General features: G+C 39.0%; 1 protein-coding gene across 2 annotated transcripts in view; it reads left to right on the top strand.

Annotated features, from left to right (window-relative positions):
* The first annotated feature begins 256 nt into the window (after nt 1-256).
* The window catches only part of LOC115219256 (pantothenate kinase 3-like), a 36,371-nt gene continuing 24,653 nt past the window's right edge, over nt 257-11,974 (top strand). The window contains exon 1 of one of the 2 annotated variants that reach the window (XM_036508713.1): nt 257-1,346. The gene's annotated coding sequence lies outside the window, so the exon portion shown is untranslated. The remainder of the gene's footprint in view (nt 1,347-11,974) is intronic. The other variant, XM_029789407.2, reaches the window with a different exon arrangement.

Raw genomic sequence — 11,974 nt, 5'->3', positions numbered from 1 at the left:
TCGAAAGTTCGTTTTCCGTGAAATATGAATTTCCGTTAGCGTTTTCGGAATAAGATGATGCTTGGAAGAAATGGAAAGTGTTTTCTTCCTGGTCATAAATAGCCTTCCAACACGTTTCTTTTATTCTTCCAAAGAAATGGCCCTTCTAAAACCATCAGACCTCACCTATCCTTCTTAACACACTAGCTTGTCTTATTTTTACGCATTTCATTACATTTTAGTTTGGCTTTGTGCACGCTGAACAAGGTAGGGTGCTTATTAGAGCGGGGACGTTTTTGAGCCATCACCGCCCATCTACCAGTGCTTTGTTGCAATACGTCGTCGTGTTTGTGGTATTCTTTAACATCGTTTCGCTTCAATAACATCATCAACAGCAGCAGCAGCATCCCCATCATCATCATCATCGTCATTATAATCTACCTCTTCATTTACCTTGTTAATATCGCTGTTATTGTTGTTATTATTCTTGTTTCATTAATCTCTCTGTCCTTGTTTAATTTTTTTCTTCCCTCCCCCCTTGTTTATTTCTTCACATTTTCTTGTTCTGCTGCTGTTGTTGTTGTTGTCATTGTTGTTCAAGTCCATTTAGAACTTAACCAAGACCGCGACAATGTCATCACCACCACCGCCGCCGCCGCCGCTACCACCGCCATCACAACCCACGCAGTGAAACCATAAGAAGAACTGTGGAAATAAAGAGGAGAATGTGAAGGGCAACAGCACCTTCCCTCTCCTTCCCCCCACCCCCGCTGTTATCACCGGAAAGAAAAGAGGGGGGAAAACAGACAAAGCCACAACATCAACCATGGACCCCCACCTCACTCCCACCACCACCACCACTACAAACGAAAAAAGAATGACTCGACATGTGAACTTTGAACCTGCGACGGCGAGGAGAACATGGGTGATAGCTGTAGTGATAATGGTTGTTGTTGTATGTGGGGTGTTTGAGAAGGGTTTGTTTAATCATGTATCTGGAGCTTAACAACAACTAGAGCAACAATAATAATAATAAGAATAATAATAACTCTGCTATAACTGCATTATCATCATCACCACCATCATCATCGACATGATGATTATCTGTACATCATCATCATCATCATCATCGTTATGACCAACAATATAAAACGGGATGGTCACGGTTGTCTTTTGATCACAAGACTGATAAAAGCTGATATGAGAGGATTAATCAACAACTGCCACTACTGGACCTGTCTACATCAACAAACACACCGACCGACCATTTATTCTTCTCGTTTCTTTGTAATTCTTTCCAGGTCTCTTCTATTTTTTCCTCACTCCAAATTCAACTTTGTCCTGCCTCGCTAAATACAAGCTGAAAGGTATTATTAATTATTATCATTATTATTATGTTCTAATCTTGTAAGATGTGTTTGCCTTTATTATTGTTGTTTTAGTTATTCCTATTTATTATTGAAGAAGCTATCAGTAATATACTGGTATCAATCTGTATTAACAAAACTGAGCTTCGCTACAAATTGTCGGCACCTGTCTGCCCCGAGTGTACCTAGTCATCTGTTACTATTTAAAATTACTCTCACATAAATTACTATTACTATTACAGATGTTATGTAAGAAATCTTTAACTTTGTCTTTCATCGTTCTTGGGTTGATAAAAAAAAAGGCACCAATCAAGTACTAATATCGATGTAATAAACCAACTCCTCCCCCCTGTTTTACGTATGAAATAGTTATTGTTATTACTGTTAATCGTCGCTTTATATTCCGAATTCAGATCCCGTCGGTGTCGACTTTGTCTTTCATTACTTTGGGATCAATAAATTAAAGAACCGGTCAAGTACTGACACATTTCATTCATTTCTTCTCTTCTCCTAAAATGTCTGGCCTTGCGCCAATATTTTGCGCTGTTATATACGTATTCTCTGTTAACAGTATATATACACACATACACACACAATGAATGCTATATACAGTCTGTTGGATGTTACATATTTTAGTTGATTTTGTTATAAACACGACTGTTACTGTTATATATATATATATATATATATATATATATATATATATATATATATATACCCCGATAGTGTTTTATATATACTTGTCTGTTAAACTTGTATACACATCTGTTACACACACGTCTGTTGATGCTACATATAATAGATATATAAAGAGAGGCTATTTAAAAATTAGTAAACATCAATGCGAGTTAATTTCCCCCTGCCATCGAGTGTCTATCACTGGGGACAGCTTTACTTTTCGTTCATTATAAAGGGTTTAGTTTATTATTCATTTTCTTTTTCTCACGAAACGGGAAATGACCTTTGAAAACCGTTACTATTTTTTGGACAATCCTATTGACCACCACCACCGCCACATTCTTTATAGAAATCTGTGACATCGTCTCCCAGACATTCTAGCCTCGTTCGTTTATACTTGCTTAGTCCCATGTGATCCCTACTAGGACAGTCCCATGACCAGACGCATTATAACCACGACTATCACGTTCTTTTTTTGTTAAATTCAGACGTAGTGTACCTGAGGTTACATTGTTTATTTGGCTCCCCTTTTTTCTTTTCTTTTTTTTTTAAACTGTGACACTTGATTTGAGAGGCATTTAGCTGCTATTTCTAGCGGGTCAACTGAAGAGACACCCGTTATTTTGTGGGTGTTGGTTAAAACGATTGTATGTAAGGGCAGTTCTCGTGTATTTGTTGATGCTTGCTTAGGGAGGGGTGTAAGTGTATGCCTTGTGTGTATGTGTGTGTATATACATACATTTATTTATTTATATAGGGCGTCTATATATATAGTATAGTGTATGTCTGTGTGTTCATATAGCGTTTGTTTACTGAATAGTGTTTAGTGGAGGGTGTACAAAACTTTGTCTGCCCACTATGTGCGTGTGTATATATTATATATATCAGGTGCCTATTCAGTAAAGTGTAATGTATGCAAAGCATGCTTTCAATGAGAAAGGTGCGTACTTGTCCTCTGTGACCTACGTGTTCCCCCTGGTACCTATGTACTCCCGCTCCTATGGAAGCATTTATGGAAATAATTAACATGCCCCAAATCATTTTGACGCCCCCCATTTTTTTTCTGTCATTTCTTCGGCAACCTTAGATTTCAGTTCGCAATATTCCACAAGATTAGTTTTTGTAAACATTGGGATAGAAGCACAAGGAACTAATACAACGCACTCTTGCCCCTATTTTGTGAGCATCGGATCTTTTCGGTTTGAACGGCAGTTTTTAACATAATTTCTAGGTAACTAAAATATTTTAAACTTCGTATACTGGTAGAATGTGTTTATAAAACATCTTTTTCTCTTGGCTTTATTGAGAAAATTCTATAGTTTGTAAGATATCTGTTGTTTTTTCTTCAATTTCTGCAATTTCAACCAATCACTGGCGTCTATTGAGGTAAAAAGCATTCTGTGCCGTATGAATATGTCCCTCGTTTAAGAAACAGATTGGGTTTTTTTACATTTGTGAAGAAAAAAAAATACCCTTCCCCCCACCCCTAACTAAACCTAACCCTAAAACAGATTGAAATGCAATAGATCGATACTAGGGTCATAATTATGGGTGACAATTTCATATGACACCGCTAGAAAAAACTGCCGTTCAAACCGAAAAGATCCTGAGCATCTCCTATCGTAAAGGTAGCGGGTGTTTCCTAATTGTTATTTGCCTAGCTCCCTGAACACCGTTGTCTCGAAAGCAGCCTTAAATCCCCTCACCTTAATTTAAAAGGTTGGACACAGTCTCCCAAAGCATTCGCTTTGAATCCACCCTGCAAACACAGCATAACAGATGTACTGTTAAAAAGTGTCTTACCTAGCGTTAAATTAACACGAATTGTGTTAGAAATGAGCATTTCAGAAATTTGGTTACCATAAAGTGGACCCCATGATATGTTTTGTTTTATAGAGGTGCTGCTTTTTTGGAGATGAATAAATGGTGCAGTACAGACAGGTTGACCAGGCAGTCTGTACCTTACATGGGGTACTTGTTTACAGCTAGCTAGACTGTACCCAGCACCTGCTTACAGTTTGGTGGATTGTCCCCAACTCATGGTACTTGTTTACACCAAAGCAGACAGTAAGTAGCATGTGGTGCCTAAGTACAGCCAGGTAGACTGTACTTCTATCTACACAAATCTGCCTGAATTGCTACAGGTTTCTACTGTGGTTCATACAGTAAGAGCACAGTGACAGCAATCCATATCAGCTGTTGGCACTGGGACACATTTTCTGGCAAGTGGTGTAGAGCAACATAAAGTGAAGTTACTTGCTCATGGTCAGAATGTGCCACCTTTCTGAAACCAGTCAGGTTTAATAAGGAATCAAAACTGTGATAAAATTCTTATATATGATGTGGCTGTGTGAGGAAGAGGCTTGCTTCCCAACCATATGATTTCAAGTTCAGTTCTACTGTTCAGCACCTTGGGCAAATGTCAACTGTAGCCCTGAGCCAGCCAAAGCTTTGTGAATGGATTTTATAGATGGAAACTGAAAGAAGCCCATTGTACATGTGTGTGTGTACCTTTATCTTGATGTCATGTGATGGTCGTAAATGAGCATCGACGTTTACCTTGCTTTGAAGCAGGTGAGGGTTGGAGACAAGAAGGGTATCCAACAGTAGAGAATGTGCCTCAATAGATTCCCTCTGGCCCAAACAAGCATGGAAAAGTGGACATTAAATGATGATGAAAGCATGATAAAATATTTATCTTACCACAGCAGAATTGATAGTGGTGATGGTTCCACATGAAAAGCATTGGTATTGGTGCCACATAAAAAGCACAGTGATTATGCTACATAAAATGCATCCAATACACTGTAAAGTGGTTGGTGTTAGGGAGGGCATCCAGCCATAGAAAGTATGCCAGAACAGAGTGAACCCTGTTGCAACCCCCACCCTCCAGGCCTTACCAGCTGCTGTCAAGCCATCTGACCCATGCCAACATAAAAAACGTATGTTAAATGATAATGATAAAGAAGTGAATGTACGTTTCAGCTTGTATTCCTATTTTGCATGGAGACACAGTTTTTCATATAGAAAGATTGTTAAATCACCTGACATTCTTTTTTTTTTTAGCTCCTGACACAAATATTGGTTTCAAATTTTGGCACAAGGCCAGCCATTTCGGAGAAGAGGTTAGGTCAATTACATTGACCCTAGTACACAACTGGTACTTGCTTTTTCAACCCCAACAAGATGAAAATCAAAGTTGACCTCAGCAGAATTTGAATTCAGAACACAAAAACGGATGAAGTGCTGCTAAGCATTTTGCCCGGTGTTCTTTTACACTTTTATTGGTTTCAGTCATTTGACTGCGGCCATGCTGGAGCACCGCCTTATTCTTTGTAAGCCTAGTACTTATTCTATCGGTCTCTTTTGCCGAACTGCTAATTTACAGGGGCATAAACATAACAACATCGGTTGTCAAGCGATGGTAGGGGGAAAAACAGATTAAAAAAACACGTACGTACATATATACATACATACATGACAGGGTTCTTTCAGTTTCCGCCCACCAAATCCACTTGCAAGGCTTTAGTTGGCCCGAGGCTTTAGTAGAAGACACTTGCCCAAGGTGCCACACAGTGGGACTGAACCCAGAACCATAAGGTTGGGAAGGTAGCAAGATTTTTACCACATCCATGCCTGCACCTAACAATTCTGCAGCTGGCTGTCTTAACTCCTGAAAGAAATATCAAGAAAATTGCTTCACATCAGTCACTGCAAGGGACAATGGGAAAAGGTTATTGATTTGAAAAATAGTTTGTTGAGAGCAAGTGTTCTCGACCCCTTTTTGCCCATGGACCCCTTCGATTTCTATTTTACTCAGTGGACCCTAATATATATTCAGTGTTTTAAAAAATCTTGTTTTTAGAATTAACCCTTTCATTACCAACCTAGCTGAAACCACCTCTGTCTCTGTAGTACAAATGTCTTATTTTCATAAGTTTTGAATTAAAATCTTCCACCAAACCTTATTCACAATTTATGTTCCTAACCCTAGCTGAATGATAACTAAGTTATTTTACTAAATTCTTTGTTATATTTAAAATTAATTAAAAGAAACACAGAGCATCTCAAAACAAATACAGTAATGAAAGGGTTAAATATTTTTAAGAATTGTATAAAAAAAATTGTTAAAATATTTTGTGTATTTTTGAAGTAAAAGCAGTCTCTTGCAGATAAATTTTAACAACAAAATCTTATAAGGACCTTCAAGGGTCATATATGGACCCTGGTTCAAAACCACTGATTTAGTGTAATTTAAGGGAGTGGCAGTTGGGGGAGAATGAAATGAATGAAATATTGTGAGCATGGAAATTTATTTTAGGTTCCATGTTTATTTATTATTTTTATGAATCCCAAGTTTAGCTTGCTTATATTCACCAATCTTGGTGAATCAACATTCCTGCACCAAATGAAGATTGCCTGCATCTTTTTTAAAGCCATTCTATCCAAAACAAAATGAGATTTCACCAAGTATGACCTGAAAAAACCCAGACTTATTCCAAATATCAGTAGGTCAACGAAAAATCTGGCTGATCTGGAACCCAACCTAGGCCCCCATATCTACGGCGTTCACCGCTGGAATAAGGAGTGGTTGGAGATCACGCGGTCATTAGCCTCAAATCGCCAGGCCTGGTCGATGTTTGTGAGAGATGCAACATTGAGGATGAATGAAGCCAGCTCAACCCAGCTCAAATATCAGTAGTAGCACCTCAGCAGCCATCTCTGTGTACAAAGACGGTAACTGGAGATGTTGCAGCAGTTATCAATGGTAAAGGATGAAGGCCTGAAATCCTCACAAGGACTACACAGACAATGATTGCACCCCCTAAACTCTAATCAATATGGAGAGATAAGAGCATCACTAGAATCAGGCTGCTGTGTGTACTGCCGGTACTTTTCATCTTGCTGTCTGTTTGAGAGCCAGGGACCTCAGAAGAGAGATTCAGAGAAAGTAAAAGGCATTGTGGATGGGTTTGTTTCTGCAACATTTTAAGTATTTCATATTGGGACCACGTCATGAATAAATAGGTTTGTAAAAACCACACACCATCCCAATGGTTGCCATGAAGGACTTCTTCTTAAAGCTGAGACAGTAGGGCCATAACTGCAAGATTCAGTGACTTTGCAGAGACCATTCTTCTCGGAACCGTAGAAGGGGTAAAGAAAAGCAGGCATAATATGGACAAACATCAAAGAATAAGCAGGAAAATTCTTAGTAGAGATTCGATCTCTGGTACACAACTGCAACAGATGGAGGAAACTGGTATACGGTATGTCACGATGACACTTCTGTTACAACATTAATAGTTGAGGTCGAAAGACCTGATAAAATATTTATATTGGATCATAATAAAGTGCTTAGACATTCTTAAACACTTATAAATGATAAATTGCTTATGCTTGATAACAAATGTTTACACATACTAAAATACTTATGTATGTTAAAATACTTATACATGATAAAAAAATACTTATATATATACAAAATAACTTGGCGATATCATTTTGAAAGCACCGGTTCTCGTCCGATCACCGAAGTTAAGCAACATTGAGCCTCGTGAGTACTTAGATGGGGTGGGGGGATGATGATGATACTAAAATACTGGTGGATGTGTTGAATATGCACCACCACCCCACCCTTCCTATTGTTCCTCATTTTATTTTTCGGGTTTATATGTTTTCAACATCAGAGATTATAATTTTGCTTCCAAAAAAACAGCTTTTTTTAAAATTTCATTTCTCCTCCACTCCCAAACATTTTGTTTAAAACTGTCTTTTTTTTTTTATTAATACCACATCTAAAAATAGAGACTGCAATTATGGAAAAAAAAAAAGGTTTTTTTCAAAATTTCAATCTTTCAAAACTTTTCTCAACCGTTCTCTTCTTACCTTTTCAAATCCCCACATCTACCCAATCTCAATGCCTTGGCAGTTTTGATCCCTTCTGTCCATTTGTGGGATGTTTGGATGCCTGAGGAATAACAAAACAGCAAACAATATGATGAGCATCTCTCTGTTGCCGTTCAACAGACTAGAAAGTTCCAAACTATAGAGAAAAATGCTGAAATTAGGATTCTGAAAAATAATTTTTTCTAACCTTGCAAATTTAAAAAATCACTTCTTTCCCCACCCTCCCAAAATAACCATTCCTGTCAGATCTTTTCCAGTTTATGCACAGAGCCTCAGCTTATTGGGAACTTCTACACAGATTTAACAGATACAGTTTTACACATCTGCTATAACAATCACAACTTAGTTGTTTTTCAGGCATTAGTAACCCTTTCGTCTGAAAGGACCTAAAATTTTGGGGATGGGGGTAGTTGATTACTTCGACCCCCAGTGTTTATCTGGTACTTGCCAGTACTGCCTGATTGGCACCCATGCCGGAGGCACATAAAAAGCTCCATTCGAGCATGGCTGATGCCAGTGCTGCCTGACTGGCTCCTGTAATGGTGGAACGTAAAAAGCACCCACTACACTCTCAGAGTGGTTGGCGTTAGGAAGGGCATCCAGCTGTAGAAAAGTTGCCAGATCAGATTGGAGCCTCCCAGCTTGCCAGTTCTTTAGTCAAACCATTCAACCCATGCCAGCATGAAAAACGGATGTTAAATGACAACAAAAGGATGAAAGACAAAGTCAGCCTCAGCAGTTTTTGAACTCAGAGTGCAAAGCCAGAAGGAATGCTGCTCAGCATTTCATCATCCGGCAGAGCAACAATCCTGCCCACTCACTGCCTTAATTTCAGAAATTAATAATAAAAATGTTACAAAATATTTCAAAATGGAAATGTTTAACGAAAGAAAACAAGGAAATTTTATAAGATATTACAAACCCTTCACCCTAAACCTTAGCAGTAACCTAAACCCTAACTGTAACTCCAACCCTAACCCCAAAATGGTTTCACTTGGTTTCTATGGGAACATAAACAAATAACATTGTTTGCTGAATGGAATGTCAAGAATGGCTGCATTTGATAGGCTTAAATTACAAAACATTTCAATTTTTAAAGCTTCATAACATTTTTTTTCTGAATAATCGCAATTTTTATAATTGGTATGCAATTATAAAAACTGTAGGCATGGCTGTGTGGTAAGAAGCTTGCTTCCCATCCACATGGTTCTGGGTTCTGTTCCACTGTGTGGCACCTTAGGCAAGTGTCTTCTACTATAGCCTCGGGTCAACCAAAGCCTTGTGAGTGGATTTGGTAGATGGAAACAGAAAGAAGCCTGTCGTGTGTGTGTGTATATACATATATGTTATGTGTGAAGTAAATGCAATGAGAAGCAAGTTAGGCAAGTTGATATACAAAGAATATTAAATATATTTAATGCAAAAAATGTATGTTTACATACAAAAAGGTCCGACTTACACAGAAAAGAAACGATATCAGGAATATAAGAGTTTTACAATAAGTCCAACAGCTGTTTCAACCTAATGGCTGAGACAAGTCAGTGATAGAAGCTATCAAAATATTATTTAGACTACATTATTTACATTTTACAGATATTTGTCCTCATCTTGTTTGTTGTTAACACAACATTTCGGCTGATATACCTTCCAACCTTCATCAGCTGTCTTGGGGAAATTTCGAACCTGGGTTCTCATTTCTAAGGTATGTTTCGATGTTGTTATTATTCCACCAGTAACCTTTCGAAGCGCCTCCCCCTATTGGGAGTTTTAATTGTTTCTTACATTTCATTGTTATCCTGCTTTTGTACACGGACTTTTTCAAACAGACAAAACCCTTTGTAACTTTCGTCCTATGTTTTGTCCCTTTATGTTTTAATTGATTTTTGTTAGCCCTTGTGGCCAATAAATGAACAAATTATTATTATTCAGGTCACTGCCTAGAATCGAACTCGGAATCTTGGGGTTAGTAGCCCGCGCTCTTAACCACTATGCCATATATAGAACTATATTATTTAGACTCAAATATTTATGATGGAAATACTTTTATGTAATGCTCCACACCCTTGTTTGTCACCCTATATACATTCACTGCTACACCCTCTTGATTTCTTCCCCCTTGTCACTGCCCATCCCTCCACTTTACATCATTTCACCTCCTCCCCTATTCCTCCCCTGTATGCTTTTTATTACATGCTCTTCTTCACCCAACTTTTTGTTCTACCCATTTACCGTGTCCTCCTCCCTGACCCTACACCTATTTCCTTCACATTCCCCCCACCACCACCACCAAATCTGATATTCACCACTGACCATGCCCCCCTCCCTCTAACCCTTTGTTGCTCACCTTACACTCTCCCAAACTTACCTGCTTCTCACCTGTTCCCATCCCCGTTCCTCTCTTGTACTTTGAGGGTCTTCCAAACACCTCATCACCACCACCACCATCTCCTTGTATCCAGGTGTCTTTTTGTCAGCGAGACCCCTGCTCCTGTCTCTCTACGATGCTCTTGCCTCACGACATGTGCCATAAACCAGTGCTACCAAAAAAGAAAAAGAAAGAAAAAGGCACCCAGTGCTCACTTTTAAATCAGTCGGCCTTAGGAATGGCACCCAGCCATAGAAACTAACCTTCTGATTTGTTGGACCATTCAACTCCTGCCACCATAGAATGTAGTCTCTAGATGATGATGATGATGATGATGATCCGACAGCAACGTTTCTGCACCAGATTATATAAAAGTCAATGTGTGTCACTTGAAAAAGCAGAAAAGTGACAATAAAACTTGACTTGTGACCTCAATCATGGTTTAGGGTAAAAGCAGTGGATAGCTGAAGAGGTCAGCAAATGGCAGCTGTCACCAGGATCTCTTGCACTTCTCTAAGTTAACTACCATGCAATTTATTTTTATTATGCCTTTTTTTTTTTTTGGCACATTTATATCTATTTTATTTTTATTTTATTTTTTGTGTGTGTGTTTTAAATATTAACTGAGCTAACTAAACACTAAGTTGCTCTGACATTTGCTAGATTAATCAGACAGAACAAGAAGCCACCCCACCCCCACCCCGGGCAATGATTTTTTTTTTTTCCCAAGGCCTCCAAGACTGGTGAGAGAAAGTGCTTTTCAAACCAGCCACCTGACCTACATCTTTGCTACAGAGCTCATTCCCCACAGTCACCCAATCTTTTTTTATTTTTTTAACAGTTTCAATTATAGGAATGTAGCCATGCTGGAGCACCACCTTAATTTACTTTCTCTGTTTTGTTGTTGCTTTATGGTTGGAAGTTGATCTATGGTTAAGTTTGTAGCTGCTGATCTTCCCTGAGTATATGCTGGAATGGTCAGTTGGTTATTCCTATATTGTCGTTAGGAGTTTATCCAATGGTATTTTGAAAGTTTCAGTAGAGGTTCCTTTTGTATTTCTTCCTAAAGACAAGCAGTTGAACAACTGAACACCTTTAAATATCAGACCAGTACAATAGTGTTGGCCCCTGTGCCGGTGGCACGTAAAAAGCACCCACTACACTCTCGGAGTGGTTGGCGTTAGGAAGGGCATCCAGCTGTAGAAACTCTACCAAATCAAGATTGGAGCCTGGTGCGGCCGTCTGGTTCGCCAGCCCTCAGTCAAAATCGTCCAACCCATGCTAGCATGGAAAGCGGACGTTAAACAATGATGATGATGATTTCAAAGGTGAAATAAGGCCATAGATGATGTCCACCACCCAGAGACCCCCTTCGGTCATGAATGACCATGGGATTGCACCTAGAAAGTTACCCTCCGAGGCACAGGTCTGGGTAAGGTTGTTTATGGAAGACCAGCAGTCACCCATGCATACCAGCCCCCCTCTCCACGCCACTGATGTTATCCAAGGGAAAGGCAAAGGGGAACCTGTAACGTCGCAACTCATTTCTACAGCTGAGTGAACTGGAGCAACATGAAATAAAGTGTCTTGGTCAAAAACACAACATGCAGCCCGGTCTGGGATTCAAACTCACAACCTCACAGTCATAAGCTCGACACTCTAACCACTGAGCCAT

Source organism: Octopus sinensis, linkage group LG14 (genome assembly GCF_006345805.1).
Source record: "Octopus sinensis linkage group LG14, ASM634580v1, whole genome shotgun sequence".
NCBI classification, from domain to species: Eukaryota; Metazoa; Mollusca; class Cephalopoda; order Octopoda; family Octopodidae; genus Octopus; species Octopus sinensis.
The sequence above is the reverse complement of the archived record's forward strand: the minus strand, read 5'-3'. Positions and strand labels throughout refer to the sequence as shown.